The following is a 20,614-nucleotide window of genomic DNA, read 5'->3' as shown; positions in this document are numbered from 1 at the left end:
CTCATGGAAAAAAAAAAAATACTGAATACTAACTCTCGAATACGGAGAGGGTAAGATTCATTTCTATCCGAGTCTGAGAATGCCATAATGTCGTACATGCAGAGACGTAATACACGATAGAAACGTCTATAATCATAAGAAAGAAGTCAGTAACTTTAGCAGCTGCATCCAGACTGTTTTATATTTTTCCAAAACAGCGATATAGCAAAAATAACACACGTAGACACTTTTACACAATATGTGCAGTATTAAAATATATATGAAATAATAAAACATTTAGTTTTTCGCTATTCTTCTGGTATTCTCACATTTAAACTGGTAATATTAAACACTTCGATGTTCACATCACAGGTTGGAGGAAAGTGACTGGTAAAGCAAGAAATCACTAATATAGATTTAAAAGATTATTATTCAAAGTTATGTACCCTTGAACAATCTTGCTACTAAAATTCAATCGTTCCAAGCAGTTCAATGATGCAGTTTCGTCTCCATGATTGTGAAACGGCTAACTTGTAAGTTATTTCATGTAAAATCATATCCAAAATTACTGTCGCAAGTTTATAAATATGTTCTTGTAGGAATATAATTTGATATCGAATTCGCCCGGTATTTCTTATAATGTTAGTACGTGTATAATCGCTAAAGACATGTATGTGGTAAATTTTATGTCAAAAGAGCAGTAAATAAGAACAATACAACGAAAAGAATTTTCTTGTCCATCTAGCAACATTTTGTTTTACTCATTCTAATTTTCGTATTTATAATTCTTTTTCTTTGAAATTTACCACAAATATACATTTCCTGATTATACATATAGTATCAGTATTAAAAGTACCCTGCAAAATCATTATCAAATTATATTCTTACAAGAAGACAGAGATATGCGACAATCATTTTGGACATGAGTGTACGTAGTATTAAAGCAGTGTTAACAGTAATTGAACTGCATACTAGTAGTTGGAGGATTTAACTGGCTATTCAACGTATATTTGATATACTGAGGTACTTTCATGTGAAGTATAAATGTTGAAATTTCTTGCGTTGTTTCAATACTGAATTTATATTCCGTGCACGGTGGTTGCTATAGTGGAGTACACGAATGCACTTTCCTGAGGAATACAAACTTTTTCTGCATTGGGTTTGGGCGTTGTCTGCAAAAGGGAAATTCCCAGTGTTGGTAGTGGTTTTTCAAAATGTTACTACTAAATAAAGGTCTATTTATATAAATATTGACAATTGTTTTTAGGTTAATACACTAGTCCGGGCAACACTAAATTCACTATATACTTCGACTTTCCTGGGTAAAAAAATCACAAATCATTTCCACGGTCCACCTTAAATATATTTAACCGTGATGAAAAGTATAATTAGCTAGTCAAATGTTCATATGTTAATGATATGAGAGAACAGTTCAGAGAATACTAATGCATTTGGCAATTCTGAATACCCTATCATTCACCTGGCTTTTTACCAATTTACATTTTGAAGTTCATGGAAGTACTATTTTTCTCGGTTTCTTTATAAACTATTGCTCTGTCATATCAAAAATCTCGTGGTGACGAAACTCCTGGGCCTGGCTGTTCTCTTGAATATATTTAAAAGTATACACGTATCGTTCCTTGTAAGAAGAAAATTCGTGTTTTCAGTGTTTTTTAGCTTTTGCGTTTCTCCCATAAAACACTGGTGGGAAGAGTGTTGGTGTCTGATGAAGAGGAGGTTAGGTCCTTGAAACTGTAACACATTGTAAGTATAGTTTTTAATATATTTCATTCTGCTCTGGTCAGAACTGTGGTTTATCTGTATCCCTTCATCTGCAATTTACATTGAAGGAACAACATATTATGGGGTACTGGAATACAGCCGTTGACGAAGAAAAAGAAAACATCAGTGGAAATTTCTGACTTTGAAGAATTAATAAGATTAATGGAGTTCTGCACAAACCAATAACTTCTGGCGTAGAATAAGAATTTTCAGCAATTTAAAAGATTTGCAGTAAATAAATCAGAATGTGGTAGCAGATAGTGAATAGATTACGTCTTAGACAAAACAAACTTCAGGTCATGCTTCGACTCAAACTGTAATTTAAGTTGTAATGAAAAAACAGTTACGCTTGACGAAGACAATGTACAATATTGAGAGGCTGATCAAATTTACGAATAACTTAAATTTCAAGTAGTGACGAACGAAAGATTAGAATCAGATACACAATTAGAAAGAAGCATTAAATTCAACTGTGGGAAGGAAATACTGATTTGATTAGGAATTAGAGGAAATTTTTGAACAATGTACTGATAGACAATGAGAAGTCTGTTCTTTGCGACACTCCACGACGCACAGTGGGGCGAATGCACTGAACTCTTGGGAAAAAGTAGGAATGCGCAATATGAAGCAGAAAATTGTAAGGAAACCGAATATTTCAGTGTGTCTAGTGGCTACAATAATGAATTCAATATGTAGATGATGATTTGGACATAAATTTACAAACAAGCGAAAAAAAGTTTTTAGGTGGCACGCACCAAGATGCACTTTATGAATTTGTCTTTGAAAGTGTAAAAGAAGATCCGTGGACTGAAATGTGTTATTTCAACATTGTTTCATCAAAAATATAGTTTTACATCACAAAAGATGCAACTCACTGAATTAATCAACACCATTTTCAATATGGTGTTACCTTATTGTCCGTAGATTGTTTAGCAAACTTTGGCGTGTTAAAATGTCGCCACCATTAATCATATATGGTTGACTAGAGTTTAGTTCTGTTGGTGAATCACAGAAAAGTATGACTATATGTTGGGAACAAGGTGGGGCCTGAGGGCGAAGCCCCCGACTAGATCTGGGGGCAAAATTCTCAGAATCGACTTATATTCAACTTTGTCAGTGCGTGCATAGGGATAACAAATCTAATAACCTAACACTTGCTCTCACGTTCATCCCAGCTCATTTCAAAAGCAGCACTACATGCAGAATGCGTCTTTCCTAAAATATTTTCATGCGTTATATTTCTCAAAAGTGCAAATATGTGCAGGTTTCCTCTTTGCACAATGTTTCCGGTACGACATATTATGCCATGTTTGCTACTAAAATATCACACTATCGTTTGATCATAGTTTATATGCTTTCAGTACCACATCATTTTCTAAATATATTTAGTGCTACTACACATCACATCGACATTCTAAGTATACAAAACGATACATACATGTGGGTCGTGTCACAATGTTTACCAGCCACTGAATATCTATACGCAATGTATCTATAGGGATAGTCGCATTCAAAGTCAACTTCCTTTTTTTTTTATTTATTTATTTATTTTTATCACTAAGCAGCGCTTCCGGCTTCGGCGGATAACCAAGTTTCCACGTGCCATGAGCTCAGTGTAAGCTGCTATCACTTCCTTTCCTGCACACTATCTTATGTATATACTATTAAGGTATCAATATAACAAATTATATCGAGTCAATCTTTTACTTCCTTTTCCGAGTTTTTGCCAAGAGTGCCTTCCATTTCAATTCAGGCACAACATGTACCATCACCATCTCATATTGTTGAAACCTTTTTATAGCAAATAGACATTTTTTTAAGAGACCCATATTTTTTGTTTTGTCGGAAAAAAAAAAATCCCGACAAGTAATGGCCGTCAAAACGGGGAATACAATTTATGAATTGCAGAAGACATGGAAAATCGTCAATTTCGGAGCCCCACCCTTCGGCTATGGTGACAGGTAAGGGTTATTATTCTTGTTGTGGTATGTAGATAGGGATATAAATAAATTATATTTTATTGTTTGGTTCGAGCATGCGTATCTTTTTATACATAAATTAACAAATGAACGTCAGTTTATCTGAAGAGTCGAAGTTTGCGAATATTTTTTTTCCTTTTTCGAGCACTTCCGGTTCGAATTTTAAACTTCTGTTTTCACGGTTGGTACAGTCCGCGGCATAAAATTTGTTACAAAAATTCTAAGTCCAAATGAATAAAACTCTTGCAAAGTTTTCTTATGCATTCCCGCAATACATGTATCAATCCATTAGTTGCTTCTAGTATTTATTCCAACTCCTCCCCGTCCTCCACCTCTCCTTGTCTAAAGCAGTGTGTGTGACGTAGTACACTCTTTCCATTCAGCTGAAAAAGAAACAGGAATCAAGTTTACAACGTTATAGCTTTAAAACAGTCTTTTCCATTCGTTTGTTCTGAAATATTTTTTAAGACCCTAAATTAAAGGAAAGTGACACAATCTTCCCAGAGCTTCATAAATATCTTTAGTTTCATTCTTTTCTTTCTTTAAAGAGTGCAAGCTAGTAAGATGCTCCCTAAGAAATCTATGGAAATTGCCAAGAGCTCTAAAATATCTACGGACAGAAACGAGTTTTATTCAATGATTCATTGAATTTCTTTTCAGTAAGTGCAAGCAAATGTTTCAGGGGCGTCATTTGGGCAGGACAGGAGGATGTAATTCCCCCTCTCTTGAGCTTCATAAATACGTATTTTTTGAACAAATGTATAGTAATACACTAATAAAAAGTGAAAATCTTATGTCGCCGGAGAATCTCTGCCTTCAACCCCCCCCCCCCCCCTCGAATAAAGTCTAAAAGACACTGGTTTTAACAACAAACCTATAGAGTTACGATAGCACATTGCTAAAGAGCTTACATTTGGTTTCAAGAGTCGAAGGTTTGATCTCAAGCCATATGACTTCCTGGGTGACATTGAGAGAGAGAGAGAGAGGGATTCAAGTATGGAGACAGAGAGGGATGATTTGTATACACAGATTTAGAATTGGGGAAAAAATGATCGGACAGCATTCGTATTATGACGAAAATTCTGATTTTGTGAAAGATAAGAAGGGAAGTTTTCGAACTGCGAGGATCACATTAGGCAGTTGTCGAATTAATGTGGAGAACTCTTTCTAGAGCATCAGATGATTACGAAAGGAGAGAAAGATCGTCAGAACTGTGGAATTATGATTTTAAAAAATCTGGTTTCGGCGACGGGTTTCGAACCACGAACCTTGTGGTTATCGAACCATGACTTTATCCATTCTGCTACGGAGGATTCTATTACTCGTTCACATACGTTTCCCTTAGCTGCGTTGAAAGCTAACTTAAGGGGATATTCCAAAAGTTGACTCGGTGGATATAGGACGTAAACCTCTTGTAACTTAGTTACAATGTGCAAAATGAACTTTCTCTTCTTCAGGACACTTTTTAAAGCTTTAAAATTTGTTACTATTGTTTTAATTAAGTGACATTTGATAGAACCATCTGATAAAGTAGTGCCAAGCCCTGTGCGTCATTGTCTGTTAGGTGAATGGTTAATGCAAATTTTACGTGGATGGTCCGAGCTTCCAATCAAGACCATTCTTATTGATTATTTGATTTGAGCTACGCTCATACTGTATATTCCACAAGTTCAAGTTTGAAGTAATGTAGTCACAGCTAGTTTAATTCGAAATAATTTTCCAATATTATATTTGTTACTAAATTTACATGGCACTCCTCACTTGTTTGTAGCCCTGCATAAATGCAAAATTGTTTTAAAAGTATATTTTACTTTCAAGTTTTATTGTTGTTTTTAATTGTCCTTCAACTTTAATTATTTTCTATATCTTAATTATAACATATTTTCTATTTATATTGTATTTTATGTTACACGTTTATTATTTATATTTTATGTCTTAGCTTTGAAGATTAGCTTTTGACAATTCAGAGCAGCAGGGACATACACAGGATGCAGGCCTTTGCAATCAAGCGGATCCAGGGGAGTGCGTTCGGGCGATCACATCCCCCAGAATAGGGAACTTTTTATACTTTTTATTTTAAAAATGAAACATATCCTAATTATTTTTCATCTTTGTATTATAAACTTAAATTAAAACCTAAAGTAGATAGGCCTTACTTTCTTAAGAAAGTTAATTCTGAAGAAGAGCTACTTCTCCTTTTCTAAATTTGTTTTTTTTTTCTTTTCTTTTTCTTTTTTTTTTCAATCCGCTCTTACCTTGATTTGACTTCGAACGACCGCCCCTCCCAAACAATCATCCTGGATCCGCCCCTGGATGATAGACATTTTAGTAAAATATGCCCTCAATCGCTGAAATAAATTCCTGTCAAGCTTTCGATCGCTGAAATAAATTTCTGTCTACGGCCCTGCAAAACAGTGACGATTTTAGGGAGTGATCAGTTAGTAATGCCTCCCTGGAGCAACGATACTTCCCCAGAAGTCATATCTCCGATAATTCAGAATTTGATTTGTGCATTGTCACTTTTCACTCTCAGTGTCTTGAAACGCACCAGAAAGGAACTGTTCTGAAGTATTTACTGGTTCTCCATATGACCCCATTTCAATATGGCCAACCTTGGACATATCCACATCTGAAATATCACCTTTTATGTCAGTGATCCCGAAAACTATCCATTCGACACAAATATAGGATATTTTCGATTCTTTATTCCTGTCACCCTCCCATTGTCAACTCGAAGCCAACCAAGGCTTATTTTGGACTTACGCAGCATCCACAGTGTCACTTTTCATCTTTGCATATGAATTCGACACTAATTTCGTTCGTATTTGACTACTTTTACATGTCACCTTCACCTCTTGGTAAGGATTTTTTCATTATCTCGCCCCCACAACTATGGAGAAATTTCAACCAACTACGTATAATTATAAATTATCATCTGAAACACAACAGTGCGGGTGATCTTTTTCGCAGAGGAATTCGTTAACTACTGTTTCAATATCAATGTATTGGCTTTTTTTGCTTTGCATGCTGGAGATTGCCAAAGAGGTAAATTTCATTTTCTACTATTGTGCTATGAATATAGTGGTTTAATTCACTGAATACTCGCTTAATGATGCTCTCGTCACAGGAAAAGTGAGATAGTTATAAAAGAAAAACGAAACGAAGTATTTAAGTTTTACGTCCCACGTTATGCCGACTACGCTAATGGAGACAGTGATGGTGAGAAACGAATGAAATCGTTTAATGAAGAAAGTGGGAGGAAACTGGAGAAACCCGAGAAAACTCATGCACACGGTGTTTGTCCATAATAAAGTTCATTCAGCGTGAGCTGGGATCGAACCAAGGACCCCGTGCACCATAGGTAAATTATAAAAGAATAGGCACTTAAACAAATACGGAACACTACCACTAGTGAGAGTTGTATAAGATTAGGTTTTTATTTATTTCATTCTAAGTTGAAATTTCAATCAATCTTGATCTTCATTACTGTTCGAAATCCGGACCAACCAGTATTCCCTACTAGGGTAAAGATTAATTGATAGCCAACAGAAATCCAAAATCCTCTGTATAACCCCACGTTCCATTATTCCATATACACAATTAAGAGTCCAGCGTAACCTACCAGTTAATAAGTTTTCTTCTTCTTCTTATTTTTAACACCTCAAAAATATAGGCTCATAATTGAACCACTGATTGGAAAAAGGGAATACGTACATAAAAATATTTTTTCCACTTTTAAGCTTTTCTCACCAATTGCAATGCTACAATACAAGATTCTTCTTCTTGTCTTAGAGTTTGTCAGCTCTTTTGCTACAATTAATCAGTTATACACGTGTTGAAACAAATACAAATACGCCTCGGGAAGGTTTTTTAGCGTTTCTGAAAACTTAGGTCTGATGTACTTATTCCCTTTTGCTGGAAATAGTTGCTGCATGGACGTGATAAATCTTTTCGGTAGACTTCACAGTCTATAGCTCTTTCACAACTTCCTTTTCATCTAAGGCTAAGTAGTTACATTTTAGGCATTGAGGAAAAAGTGTGAAATTAATTAAAACCCTTCAAAGTGGAGTTACGAATCTTCAATGGACTCCATTTTGCTGTTGGCCTCGCTCAACGCACTCCCGTCACTGTTCAGGGTGCACGATGGAGTTTCTCCCTTTTAGGAATACTTTCTAAGACAGTACTATTTTTTTTTTCAGCTGTTTCAATTGAGTTGTATTTGCTAGAACTGTCGGTTAAAGGAAACAAAAGATGCTATACTCAAACACAAATCATCTCTCTAGAAGCTCTAATGGAAAACGAAACGAATCGTCGTAAACATGTTACGTTCTTGAAGAGGAAAACAGCAAAACATTGATTGCACAAACGTATAATGGTATCATTTGCTTGCAAATTTAAAACTTATAGAAGTTGATGGCTTGTTAGGTGAGGGGTTAGTGCACAGGATTTTTGTACTGGTGGTCCAGGGTTCGAATCTCGTCCGTTCTTCTTACGTTTTGTTTCTTTAAGCTACACTGAGTTTGTTCATTCCAATTCTTTAAGCTTGAATTAAATCCAATATCAGTTAGTGAATTAAAAGTAGCTAAAATTATTTTCAAATACGAGACGTTATTACATGCTTGTCACTAGCTCACAATACTCAACTTTGATATAAACTCTTGCAGCCTTCATTTAACTCATTTCTTGACGTGTTTTGTTACAAAACTCATGAATCGTGGCGAACGAAATTGCTTTACCAGATAATGGTGACTGCTTTGAAACCAAATGACAAGTATGAGAATTAAACGTATCATATCTGTAGTTTGGTGTGGAGAAGAAACCAAATAGCGAACGAAAGGTTTAAGAACAACCACGTTATTAATATAAACTATGCCAAAGATTATTGACTTATATGATTAAAAAAAATCGAAAGAAATTTTGAAAGAACGAAAAATACTAACTTAGAATTTTGTAACTGGAGGCAAGGAAATCTAATTTAAACATACTAAAACATACCATTTAGCGCATATAGAGCGTGGATCTGTGCTCAAGGCGCTAGCTAATAGTCTGGAGGTTCTCAAGTCGGAACCATGTGTGAATATTTTGTTTAGATGTAGAATTTTTGGTGATCATTAGTCGGCGATGATACACGTTTAATTGTCTTAAGGTATTTGAATATTTTGATCTTTCAATATTTGAATGATCAAATCTTCAATAATAATAATAATAATAATAATAATAGTTATTATTATTATTATTATTATCAAAGTAATTCAATAACACGTTAATATCTTTAATTATTTCTCGATAACTACTCGAACTTAAGACGTCCTCGAATCTAAGTCGTACCCCGATTTCGCTGGGCTAAATTAAAGAAAAATAGTAATATGTTATGGTTTTACTATTACTAAAGCACTCTTTGATATTGGTCATTTTCGATGATTTTATGTATCCCTCTCCCCTCTCCATGTTGGGGGCACAGTATGACAAAAATTATCCCAGGCCCGATTGTCATGTACGTAGAAAATTTGATCGAAATCTGTTGGATGGTTCAAGAGTTGTTCTATTTATTTTTATATATTAATCTCCCCTTCTCTTATCCTCTCCTATGTTCTACCGTCAAAGTAAAAATATTAAAACAAAAGTTTCTAGGCCCGAACGTCGTCTATGTTGAAAATTAGATCGAGATCGGTCAGGTGGTTCAAGAGTTAAGTTTTATTCATTTTTATAGATATCTCCCCTCCCCTCCTCCTACCCTACGTTTTACCATCAAAGGGATATGATAAAAATCACTCAGGTCCGAACCTCATCTATGTTGATAATTTGATTAAGATCAGTTCGGTGGTTTAAGCGTGATGAAGTCACCAAGACAGCATTTTTATTTTTAGTTTTTACATAGTCCCCCCTTCCCCTCCCTTACATTGTGCCGTCAAGGCAAAAAATGAAAACATCCCAGGTCCGAACCTTATCTATATTGAATGTTTGATTGATTGGGATCAGTCGGATTGTTCAAGAGTTATTAAGTTTTATTCATTTTCATATATTTACCCTCTCCTCCTCTTCCGCAAGTGCTAATATCAAAATGAAATAACAAAAAGCTTTTCAGGTTCGAATTTCATCTATGTTCAAAATGTGATTGAGAACGATTGGGTAGTTCAAGAGTTATTCACCACCGAACATTGTCACTTTTATTTTTATATTTATAGCTGTTATGTATCTTCCCCCTCCTCTCCATCCTCTACGTTATTCCGTCAAAGTGAAATGGTAAAATGCATCCCTTGCGTTAATCGAGACGGGGACATATAGCCTCATTGCTGACGTCCCCATTAATCCCCCTACTCATACCCTTTAGTGTGTTTGTTAGTTATTTTTCTTTGTTTCAAAATTCTCGCATTTCTTGTATGATAATACAAGTTAATAATCTTTGACTTGTTTTATATTAATAATCTGAGTTGTTCTTAAACCTTTGGTTTCCAATTTTGTTTTGTCTCTACACCAAACTACAGATATGACAAATTTAATTCTCATGCATTACATTTGATTTCAAAGCGGTCGCCATGAACTGCTTAAAAGCACTTTTTCCGTCACGAAACACCCAGCAGAGGGCGTACGATATCGTCTACAGCAATGAGAGGAAACTCCGCCTTGTTACGTGACGTCACATGAAGCACGTTCCGTTCAAACACCTAAGCAAAGCTATCATTTTGCTTCTGGTGTGAAAATGGCTCACTACGAAGCTTCTGTTAAAAGCAGCGTGATTGCTTTAATTGAGCATGCGGGCATGAACTATAGCGAGGCAGGCGCGAGATATGGCGTTAACCGTGCTACAGCACGAAGGTGGTGGAGGAGATATGAGGAAACAGGAGATGTAAGACATAAAAGAGGAAGTGGGCGACAAAGAGTTTCCTCTGCCGAAGAAGACCAGAGTGTAATTGCCCAATGCCGTGAGCACCCTTTCATGTCTGCCCGACAGTTACGAGAGGAAACCAATTTCCCAGGCAATGTTACGACTGTCCGTCGTAGACTCAAATCCTTTGGTTTGAGATCATACAGGGCAGCTGTTAAGGAGCGACTAACAGAAGACCACATGGTTGACCGTCTGGCGTTTGCACAGTTAAATATTGCACGTGTGTTGGACGAGGTCGTTTTCACAGACGAAAAATATTTTCCAGTGCAAACTTCGGGCCGAAGCGTGTTTGCCGCCCCCCTGGAAAAAGGTATGCCTCTGAATACGTTTCCCGTTCTTGTCGAATGGGTCATGTAACTGTCCATTGTTGGGCATGGATATGCAAGGCTGCAAATTTCGGAGGAATCTACAGGATTCCTGGTCGCCTAAACGCCCACAAGTATGTGGAACATCTGGATGAAACGCTTCCGGAAATAAAAGCTCATGTAGGTGACGGCATATTATATTTGCAACAGGACAATAGCTCGATACATAATTCAAATGTGGTTCAGACATGGTTGCAGAGGCAACCTGATGTCGAAATAGTTGACTGGGTTCCTCATGGAGCAGATCTGGACCCTATTGAAAATATGTGGGCCTCTGTTGCAAGAACATTGCAGGAAACCTGGTCGAACAATCCTCCACGAACATCTAATGATCTTTGGGAGCGTGTTGAAGATGATTGGTCGATCTGTTGCACCCAACGCTATCTCTCTCGCCTGGTGGATTCAATGCCACGGCGTGTGTACAGCTGTAATCGAGCTGTACACACTATTAATAAATGCTCGCCCACAACACCAACAACCCTCTCGAGGGCTACCTAATTCGACCCACTTATTAACAAAATTTTATGAAATACATTACGCGACACCAGTGAATGTAAGTGTCTCAGTATGTTCTGCATTAATAAAGAGGCGAACTTGCGAGACTTGGTGGCCGAGTGGTATTATGCTTGCTATGTAAACCAAAACCGCCTGTAACAGTGGTTCGAATCTAGTGAAGAAGACCCCTACTTTTTATCACCAGGGATATTTGCAATACGCCTTCTGCTATGTCCGCCTTCGTACGGTCTATTATATGACACATAATGTGGACCGCCATAAGTTGTTACTTAGTAAACAATTTATAAATATATGAACAAATACCTAGGTATATTAGAGTAACAATGGAATATAGTACTTTCGTCCGACTGACGTCGCTCTGCAAATGTTCATTGTATTACACCGGAAGATGAATTAAATAAAGACTGGAAAATTTGATATAAAAATTGATACGTAATAAGTTAAAGACAAAATATGTAATTATAATCTCATATTTGAAACTAATTTCGACTACAATTAATTCTCTACCTGCTTTTATAAATAATCCAAACCAAACTTCGAGGTTTGGAATGCACAAACTAAGTGTAGCTAAGAGAAAAAAGTAACAAGAAGAGCAGAGATTCGAACCCACGACCACCAGCGTAAAGAATTCCTTTTACTAACCCTTCATCTATCAAACCATGACGTGAACATGACTTTTGTAAGTTATAAATTTGTATCCAAGAAACACCATTAAGCGTATGTGCAACTACTGCTTTGCTCTTTTTCTCTCCAAAAGCGTAACATGTTTAGGACGATTCGTTTCGTTTTCCATTAGAGTTTCGAAAGAGATTATTTGTGTTTGAGTGTAGGATCTTTAGTTTCCTTTAACAGACACTTCTAGCAAAAGCAACTTAATTCACACAGCAGTTAAAAAACAAAACTCGTACTGCCTTAGAAAGTATTCCCTTAAAGCAGAAGCTGCATCATGCATCCTAAACAGTGTCGTAACTAACGGCAGTGCGTTGAGGGAGCCCAGAGTAAAACGGGACACATTGAAAATTCGTAATTCCACTATCTTTCCTCGATGTCTAAAATGAGACTACTTTAGCCTTACATGAAAAAGAAGCTGTGGAGGGGACTGCGAAGTCTACTGAAAAGATTTATCACGTCCTTGCAGCAACAACTTTGTTTTCGAACAGTAATGAAGAACAAGGTTGATTGAAATTTTAACTTAGAATGAAATAACTAAAAATCTAATCTTATATAACTCTCACTGGTAGTAGTGTTCCGTATTTGTTTAGACGCCTATTCTTTTATAATTTTACCTATGGTGCATGGGGTCCTTGGTTCGATCCCAGCTCACGCCAAATGAACTTTATTATGGAGAAACACCGTGTGCATGAGTGTCCTCGGGTTTCTCCCGTTTCCTCCCACTTTTTTCATTAAACAATTTCATTTATTTCTCACCATTACTCTCTCCATTAGCATAGTCGGCATAATCGTGGGACGTAAAAATTAGATATTTCATTTCATTTTTCTTTTATAACTGTATATCACTTTTTCTGTGACGAGAGCAACATCTAAGCGAGTATTCAGTAAATTAAACCACTAAAACTTATATTCATTGCACAATAGTGCAGATGAAGTTTAGCCCTTTGGCAATCTTCAGCATGGACAGCAAAAAAAGCCAATACACTGATATTGAAACAGTAGTTAACGAATTCCTCTGCGAAAAAGATCACCCGTACTGTTGTGTTTCAGATGATAATTTATAATTATACGTAGTTGGTTGAAATTTCTCCATAGTTGTGGGGGCGAGATACTGAAAAAATCCCTACCAAGAGGTGAAGGTGACATGTAAAAGTAGTCAAATACGAACGAAATTAGTGTCGAATTCATATGCAAAGATAAAAAGTGACACTGTGGATGCTGCGTAAGTCCAAAATAAGCCTTGGTTGGCTTCGAGTTGACAATGGGAGGGTGACAGGAATAAAGAATCGAAAATATCCTATATTTGTGTCGAATGGATAGTTTTCGGGATCACTGACATAAAAGGTGATATTTCAGATGTGGATATGTCCAAGGTTGGCCATATTGAAATGGGGTCATATGGAGAACCAGTAAATACTTCAGAACAGTTCCTTTTTGGTGCGATTCAAGACACTGAGAGTGAAAAGTGATAATGCACAAACCACATTCTGAATTATCGGAGATATGACTTCTGGGGAAGTGTCGTTGCTCCAGGGAGGCATTACTAACTGATCACTCCCTAAAATCGTCACTGTTTTGCAGGGCCGTAGACAGAAATTTATTTCAGCGATCGAAAGCTTGACAGGAATTTATTTCAGCGATTGAGGACATATTTTACTAAAATGTCTATCATCCAGGGGCGGATCCAGGATGATTGTTTGGGAGGGGCGGTCGTTCGAAGTCAAATCAAGGTAAGAGCGGATTGCAAAAAAAGAAACGAAAAAAGAAAGAAAGAAAGAAAAGAAGGAAAAGAAAAAAAAATAGAAAATGAGAAAGAGCTCCTCTGTAGAATTAACTTTCTTAAGAAAGTAAGGCCTATCTACTTTAGGTTTTAATTTACGTTTATAATACAAAGATGAAAAATACTTAGGGTATGTTTTATTTTTAAAATAAAAAGTATAAAAAGTTCCCTATTCTGGGGGATACGATCACCCCAAACACACTCCCCTGGATCCGCCCCTGCTATCACCATCTATAAAATTATATATATATGTATACAAACAAGAAAGTAGTGATTTTGTGGGGGCAAAAGCTCGGGATTGCCAAGGCCTGCTTCCTGTGTATGTCCCTGCTGCTCTGAATTGTCAAAAGCTCCTCTTCAAAGGTAAGACATAAAATGTAAATAATAAACGTGTAACATAAAATACAATATAAATAGAAAATATGTTATAATTAAGATATAGAAAATAATTAAAGTTGAAGGACAATTAAAAACAACAATAAAACTTGAAAGTAAAATATACTTTTAAAACAATTTTGCATTTATGCAGGGCTACAAGCAAGTGAGGAGTGCCATGTAAATTTAGTAACAAATATAATATTGGAAAATTATTTCGAATTAAACTAGCTGTGACTACATTACTTCAAACTTGAACTTGTGGAATATACAGTATGAGCGTAGCTCAAATCAAATAATCAATAAGAATGGTCTTGATTGGAAGCTCGGACCATCCACGTAAAATTTGCATTAACCATTCACCTAACAGACAATGACGCACAGGGCTTGGCACTACTTTATCAGATGGTTCTATCAAATGTCACTTAATTAAAACAATAGTAACAAATTTTAAAGCTTTAAAAAGTGTCCTGAAGAAGAGGAAGTTCATTTTGCACATTGTAACTAAGTTACAAGAGGTTTACGTCCTAACTGAACGGCACATCTACCGAGTCAACTTTTGGAATATCCCCTCAAGGTAGCTTTCAACGCAGCTAAGGGAAACGTATGTGAACGAGTAATAGAATCCTCCGTAGCAGAATGGATAAAGTCATGGTTCGATGACCACAAGGTTCGTGGTTCGAAACCCGTCGCCGAAACCAGATTTTTTAAAATCTTAATTCCTCAGTTCTGAAGATCTTTCTCTCCTTTCGTAATCATCTGATGCTCTAAAAAGTTCTCCACATTAATTCGACAACTGCCTAATGTGATCCTCGCAGTTCGAAAACTTCCCTTCTTATCTTTCACAAAATCAGAATTTTCGTCATAATACGAATGCTGTGCGATCATTTTTTCCCCAATTCTAAATTTGTGTATACAAATCATCCCTCTCTGTCTCCATACTTGAATCCCCTCTCTCTCTCTCTCTCTCTCTCTCTCTCTCTCTCTCTCTCTCTCTCTCTCTCTCTCAATGTCACCCAGGGAGTCATATGGCTTGAGATCAAACCTTCGACTCTTGAAACCAAATGTAAGCTCTTTAGCAATGTGCTATCGTAACTCTATAGGTTTGTTGTTAAAACCAGTGTCTTTTAGACTTTATTCGGGGGGGAGGGGGGGTTGAAGGAAGAGATTCTCCGGCGACATAAGATTTTCACTTTTTATTAGTGTATTACTATACATTTGATCAAAAAATACGTATTTATGAAGCTCAAGAGAGGGGGAATTACATCCTCCTGTCCTGCCCAAATGACGCCCCTGAAACATTTGCTTGCACTTACTGAAAAGAAATTCAATGAATCATTGAATAAAACTCGTTTCTGTCCGTAGATATTTTAGAGCTCTTGGCAATTTCCATAGATTTCTTAGGGAGCATCTTACTAGCTTGCACTCTTTAAAGAAAGAAAAGAATGAAACTAAAGATATTTATGAAGCTCTGGGAAGATTGTGTCACTTTCCTTTAATTTAGGGTCTTAAAAATATTTCAGAACAAACGAATGGAAAAGACTGTTTTAAAGCTATAACGTTGTAAACTTGATTCCTGTTTCTTTTTCAGCTGAATGGAAAGAGTGTACTACGTCACACACACTGCTTTAGACAAGGAGAGATGGAGGACGGGGAGGAGTTGGAATAAATACTAGAAGCAACTAATGGATTGATACATGTATTGCGGGAATGCATAAGAAAACTGGGCAAGAGTTTGTTATTCATTTGGACTTAGAATTTTTGTAACAAATTTTATGCCGCGGACTGTACCTAGTTACCAGTTTTTCGAAGAAAAAAAATTGTATCGCTTCTGTGTGCAACCGTTTCGTCGCAAAAAATTCGAGAAATTGTCAAATTTTCAAAAATCGCCATCTTTGCGCGCCATTTTCTCGAAAACTTCATATTTTAAAATTCTGAAATTTTATCAGATGGTTCAACTTCACGTGAATAAAAACACACCAAGTACCATTCTCGACCAATGCTTCATAAATTAACTACTGCCTTTAAAGTTAGCGAAGTTCCGTTAACTTTGATGTCACAGTTGGCAACACTGGAAACAAGTGGAAGAATTTGATTATGTTTGTGGTTCGCATTCATTAAATAACGAACAAAAGTTGTTTCCTGACTGCTTTTTTTATTATTATTTTAATCAAAAATGCTCTTTGAAATAGTAAAATGAGCCTCCCCTTTACCCTTCGTTTTCTTAAACCGAAGTAATCTGAGATGGAGATTACGATTATGAAATACACAAATTTTTAAGTTTTTGAAACGGCCATCCAATAAATTCTGATGATCTATAAAAAGCCTAAACTATTACCTCAGTGGTGATTTGGAATTCACCAGACAGTCCCAATAAGTGCGATGTCATTACAGTAATCGAAAATAGACAAAAAGTTAAATAATTGAAACGTTTTCTTACGCATTCCATCAAAGAAATTTACGGACTTTTTAAAACAGAACAATCCCAGCATAAGAATGGGTCACTCGAAATTTTATAGTATTCGACCAAAGTGGGTCAGTCTGCAACCTGCAAGGGAAGTGCATTTGTGTATTGTGCAAATTTTAAGTTAGCTGTTGCGTTGCAGCATATCAAAGGTGCAGCCTGTATTGAAGCTGTCATGAGTGACCTATTTTCTTTAGTTGTATGATCCGTAGAAAATGACAGTTGTCTTGTTCAAGAATGTGATGAGTGTCCTGGAGTGGAAGGAGTACGTGTGGAGTCTTTAATTATTGATTCTAATAAAAATGAAAGTGTTACGTATGCCATATGGGAAAACAATGATCTCGATTTAAAAAAAAAAGAAAAAGAAAGAAACTGTGCCGCTTTGTTTTTGTATCGTGCGTTGCTGATTTACCTGTATGAATTGTAGTTCATGACTACATCAAGAAAATCCAAAGAAAATTAATTGCTACCGAAAAACATCGTATAAAATTTCAAGATACAAATTCTATTTTTGTTATGTGGACTTTGCTGGAAACTGGACTGTTATTCTGCAAAGTGAAATCCAGAGTTATCACCGGAAAATCTAGCAAATTTCCATCTTTACGGCAGTGGTATATTATGAAACAACTGTAAATTTTGTTGTAATAAGTGACGACGAAACACGATTCGGCTCATGTGCATAGACAAGATTCTAAATATACTCGACGAAAAGCGAAAATATATGTTATAGAAAAAGATTCGAATACTGAAAATAAGTGTCTACAATTTTCCAAACCTTCTCAATGGTTTCTGATGGTGAAGCATCCGAGTTTAAAAATAGCTTTCAGATGTTCGACATACAGACGGGTCAGACAAAGCAGTGGTTCTTCAGTGAAACCGGCCATGCAAGAGTCTCTGCGACGGTATTGAAGAGGGGGGGGGGGGGTTAAAAGATGTGGCAACGCGGCATAACCTTTGGCAAAAACAGATACATATTATTAAAACTGCAGAAGAATTCGTGAGTATAGTGCAAGTGCAAACTCCGGGTATTACTCTCGTTTTGTTGCCTGGAACTGAATTTGACAATTTCCCGGGGGGGAAAAATGAAAGAAAGGGACAGTGTGCGACCGGTAATTGGTATTCAACGAAGTCACCTTTGGCTTTCAGAAGATGGCTAAGTTTTTATGGCAGTAACGGGTCACCATGGGCTAACTTCATGCTTCCCCCAAAATCGAGCTTCTGCAATTCAAAGTGTAGATTTAAGAAGTCTGCAAAAAGGAACTTTTGTTACATGCATATATGATAACCAGTGGTGGATAGCAGAAATATTATGAATAAATCTTGAATTTCGTGAAGTTGAAGTGCTTTTTATGCTTCCACATGGACCTTCAACGGGGTACAGGTTTCTAGAAGAGCATAAGAGAAGTGAAAATAAGTGTTTTGTGACTATCAACAATGTGCTACGAGTTGAGTGCACCAACACCTGTTGGAGCATCTGCACGGTTACATGCTTTTAGAGAAGACAACAAGCAAGCAAACGATTGGTTCATGTGAAAATAAAATCAGTAAAATTTTATATCCGAAGACTATTTTAAGTAAGTGAACTTAAAATTTGTGTGTTTCGTAATCATCATTTTCACCTCAGATTACGTCGGTTTAAGAAAACGAAGGGGTAAAGGGGGAAGCTCATTTTACTATTTCAGAGAGCATATTTGATCAAAATAATAAAAGAGCAGTCAGAAAACAACTTTTGTTCGTTATTTAATGAATGTGAACCACAAACATCATCAAATTGTTGCACTTTTAGTTTCCAGTATTGCCAGCTGTGACATCAAAGTTAACGGAACTTCGCTAACTTCAAAAGACTGTAGTTAATTCATGAAGCATTGGTCGAGAATGGTATTTGGTGTGTTTATTATTCATGTGAAGTTGAACCATCTGGTAAAATTTCAGAATTTTAAGATATGGTGTTTTCGAGAAAATGGCGCGCAAAAATGGCGATTTTTGAAAATTTGACAATTTCTCGAATTTTTTTGCGATGAAACGGTTGCACACAGAAGCGATACAATTTTTTTTTTGCAGAAAGCGGGTACCTAGGTCTTACCAATCGCGAAAACAGAATTTTAAAATTCCAACCGGAAGTGCTCGAAAAAAATTCGCAAACTTCGACTTTTCAGATAAACTGATGTCCATTTGTTAATGTACAAAAAGATACGCATGCGCAAACCAAACTATAAAAATATAGTTTATTTATATCCCTATCTACATACCACAACAAGAATTATAACTCTACCTGTCTCCATAGCTGAACGGTGGGACTCCGAAATTGACCATTTTCCATGTTTTCTACAATTCATAAATTGTACTCTCCGTCTTTGATGGCCCATTACTTGGCGGTAAATTTTTTTTCGGCAAAAAAAAAAAAAAAAAAAATGTGGGTCTTTTAAAAACATGTTGCTATAAAAAAAATTTAACAATATCTGAGATGGTGATAGTGCAATTTTATTTTTATTTTATTTATTTATTTATTTATTTATTTATTTATTTTTGTGTGCCTGAGTTGAAATGGAAGGCACCCAAGAATTGCCTGTGTTTCTCCCCACTGTGTGACGCCATCATCATTAGTTGGCACTACACGAACTGATTCCGAAAGTAAAACCACCGTTATATCAATGGAAGGTTATGTTTTGTGTTTGATAGCCTGTTCAGGATCGTTCGTTGTAAACTTCTGCTACCTGGCCAGTCGATCAACAAAACTGTGTACTCACATTGTTTACAACATGCATAAAATATTGAAAACTGTGGAGCCACATGCTTCTAAGATGATCTTTGACACTATTTTCCGACTTGGATGATGGAAAACACTAAGGCATCCCCATATTCTCCGGACTTAATGCGGCGTGATTATCAATTATTTCATTTGCTAGACAATCATATGCGGAACGATTTTCCAGGTGCATCTTACTTCATGTTAACACTTTTTTTTCTTCTTGATCTTAAAGAACGTGTTTGAGCACTTAATATGTACGTAGCACAATATCCCGATGAGAAAGGCGAAAAGGAGATTGAAATAGGATAGCACAGGCAAAGCGGGTCTTTTGTGGAAACAAAGAACCACTGACAAAGAAGAATCTGTAGATAACAGTAAGGAAAGTAATCATTAGAGCTTTTTAAAGAGTGTAGCTTCACGAATCACAAACTAGACACTTAGAAAAAAAATTGATACGTTCGAAATGTAGCACATTAGAAGAATGCTGCATTTATCGTGAAGAAATAATTAAGTGATGTATTGAAGAAAGCAACCAAAGGTAACACTTTTTAGTTATGATATGCACATAGAAAGACCAAACAGTGTGATAGCCTTTCAATTCGTCACTTACAATGGACTAACATAATCCTAGAAGGAAACGTTGAACAAGACGAAAGATTGTTTTAATTCTCTCATGTTAGCCACCATTCTTTATTCAAGGAACGAAGGTTTAGGTTTAGAGTATTTTTTTTTAATAAGGTAGATATTTTAGTTAAAAGATATGTTCATACAGGCTTAAGTTACCTTTTGTTTACTGAAAACACACACACACGTGTCATTCTCTGGTACTTGAGTTTGTGGTTGCAGAAATAGTGATCTTAAAGTCCTTTTGTTATTTTATTATAATTCTATTGTCTTAAGTTCTCAGAAATCATTTTTTGTAATTTCCCTTATATTGAGCGTAGCTCAAAGAGTTTGAATGGAACGCTTTCATGACTAAGTGTTCTTAGCTTACTTTTTGCACTATGAATTTGAGTTCAGCTAGGCTCGTTTCACACTTGATAGTGACGCAATCTTGTTTGTAAGGA

The 20,614-nt window shown here is 36.2% G+C and overlaps 1 protein-coding gene across 1 annotated transcript in view; it reads left to right on the top strand.

Annotated features, from left to right (window-relative positions):
* The window catches only part of LOC145688329 (cell division cycle protein 20 homolog), a 99,976-nt gene that overhangs the window by 12,905 nt on the left and 66,457 nt on the right, over nt 1-20,614 (top strand). The gene's annotated exons all lie outside the window — the stretch shown is intronic.

The sequence above is a fragment of the Thermobia domestica genome, chromosome 6, assembly GCF_964235325.1.
Source record: "Thermobia domestica chromosome 6, izTheDome1.hap1.1, whole genome shotgun sequence".
Classification (NCBI taxonomy): Eukaryota; Metazoa; Arthropoda; class Insecta; order Zygentoma; family Lepismatidae; genus Thermobia; species Thermobia domestica.
Note: the sequence above shows the minus strand (reverse complement) of the source record. Positions and strands in the feature narration are given on the sequence as shown.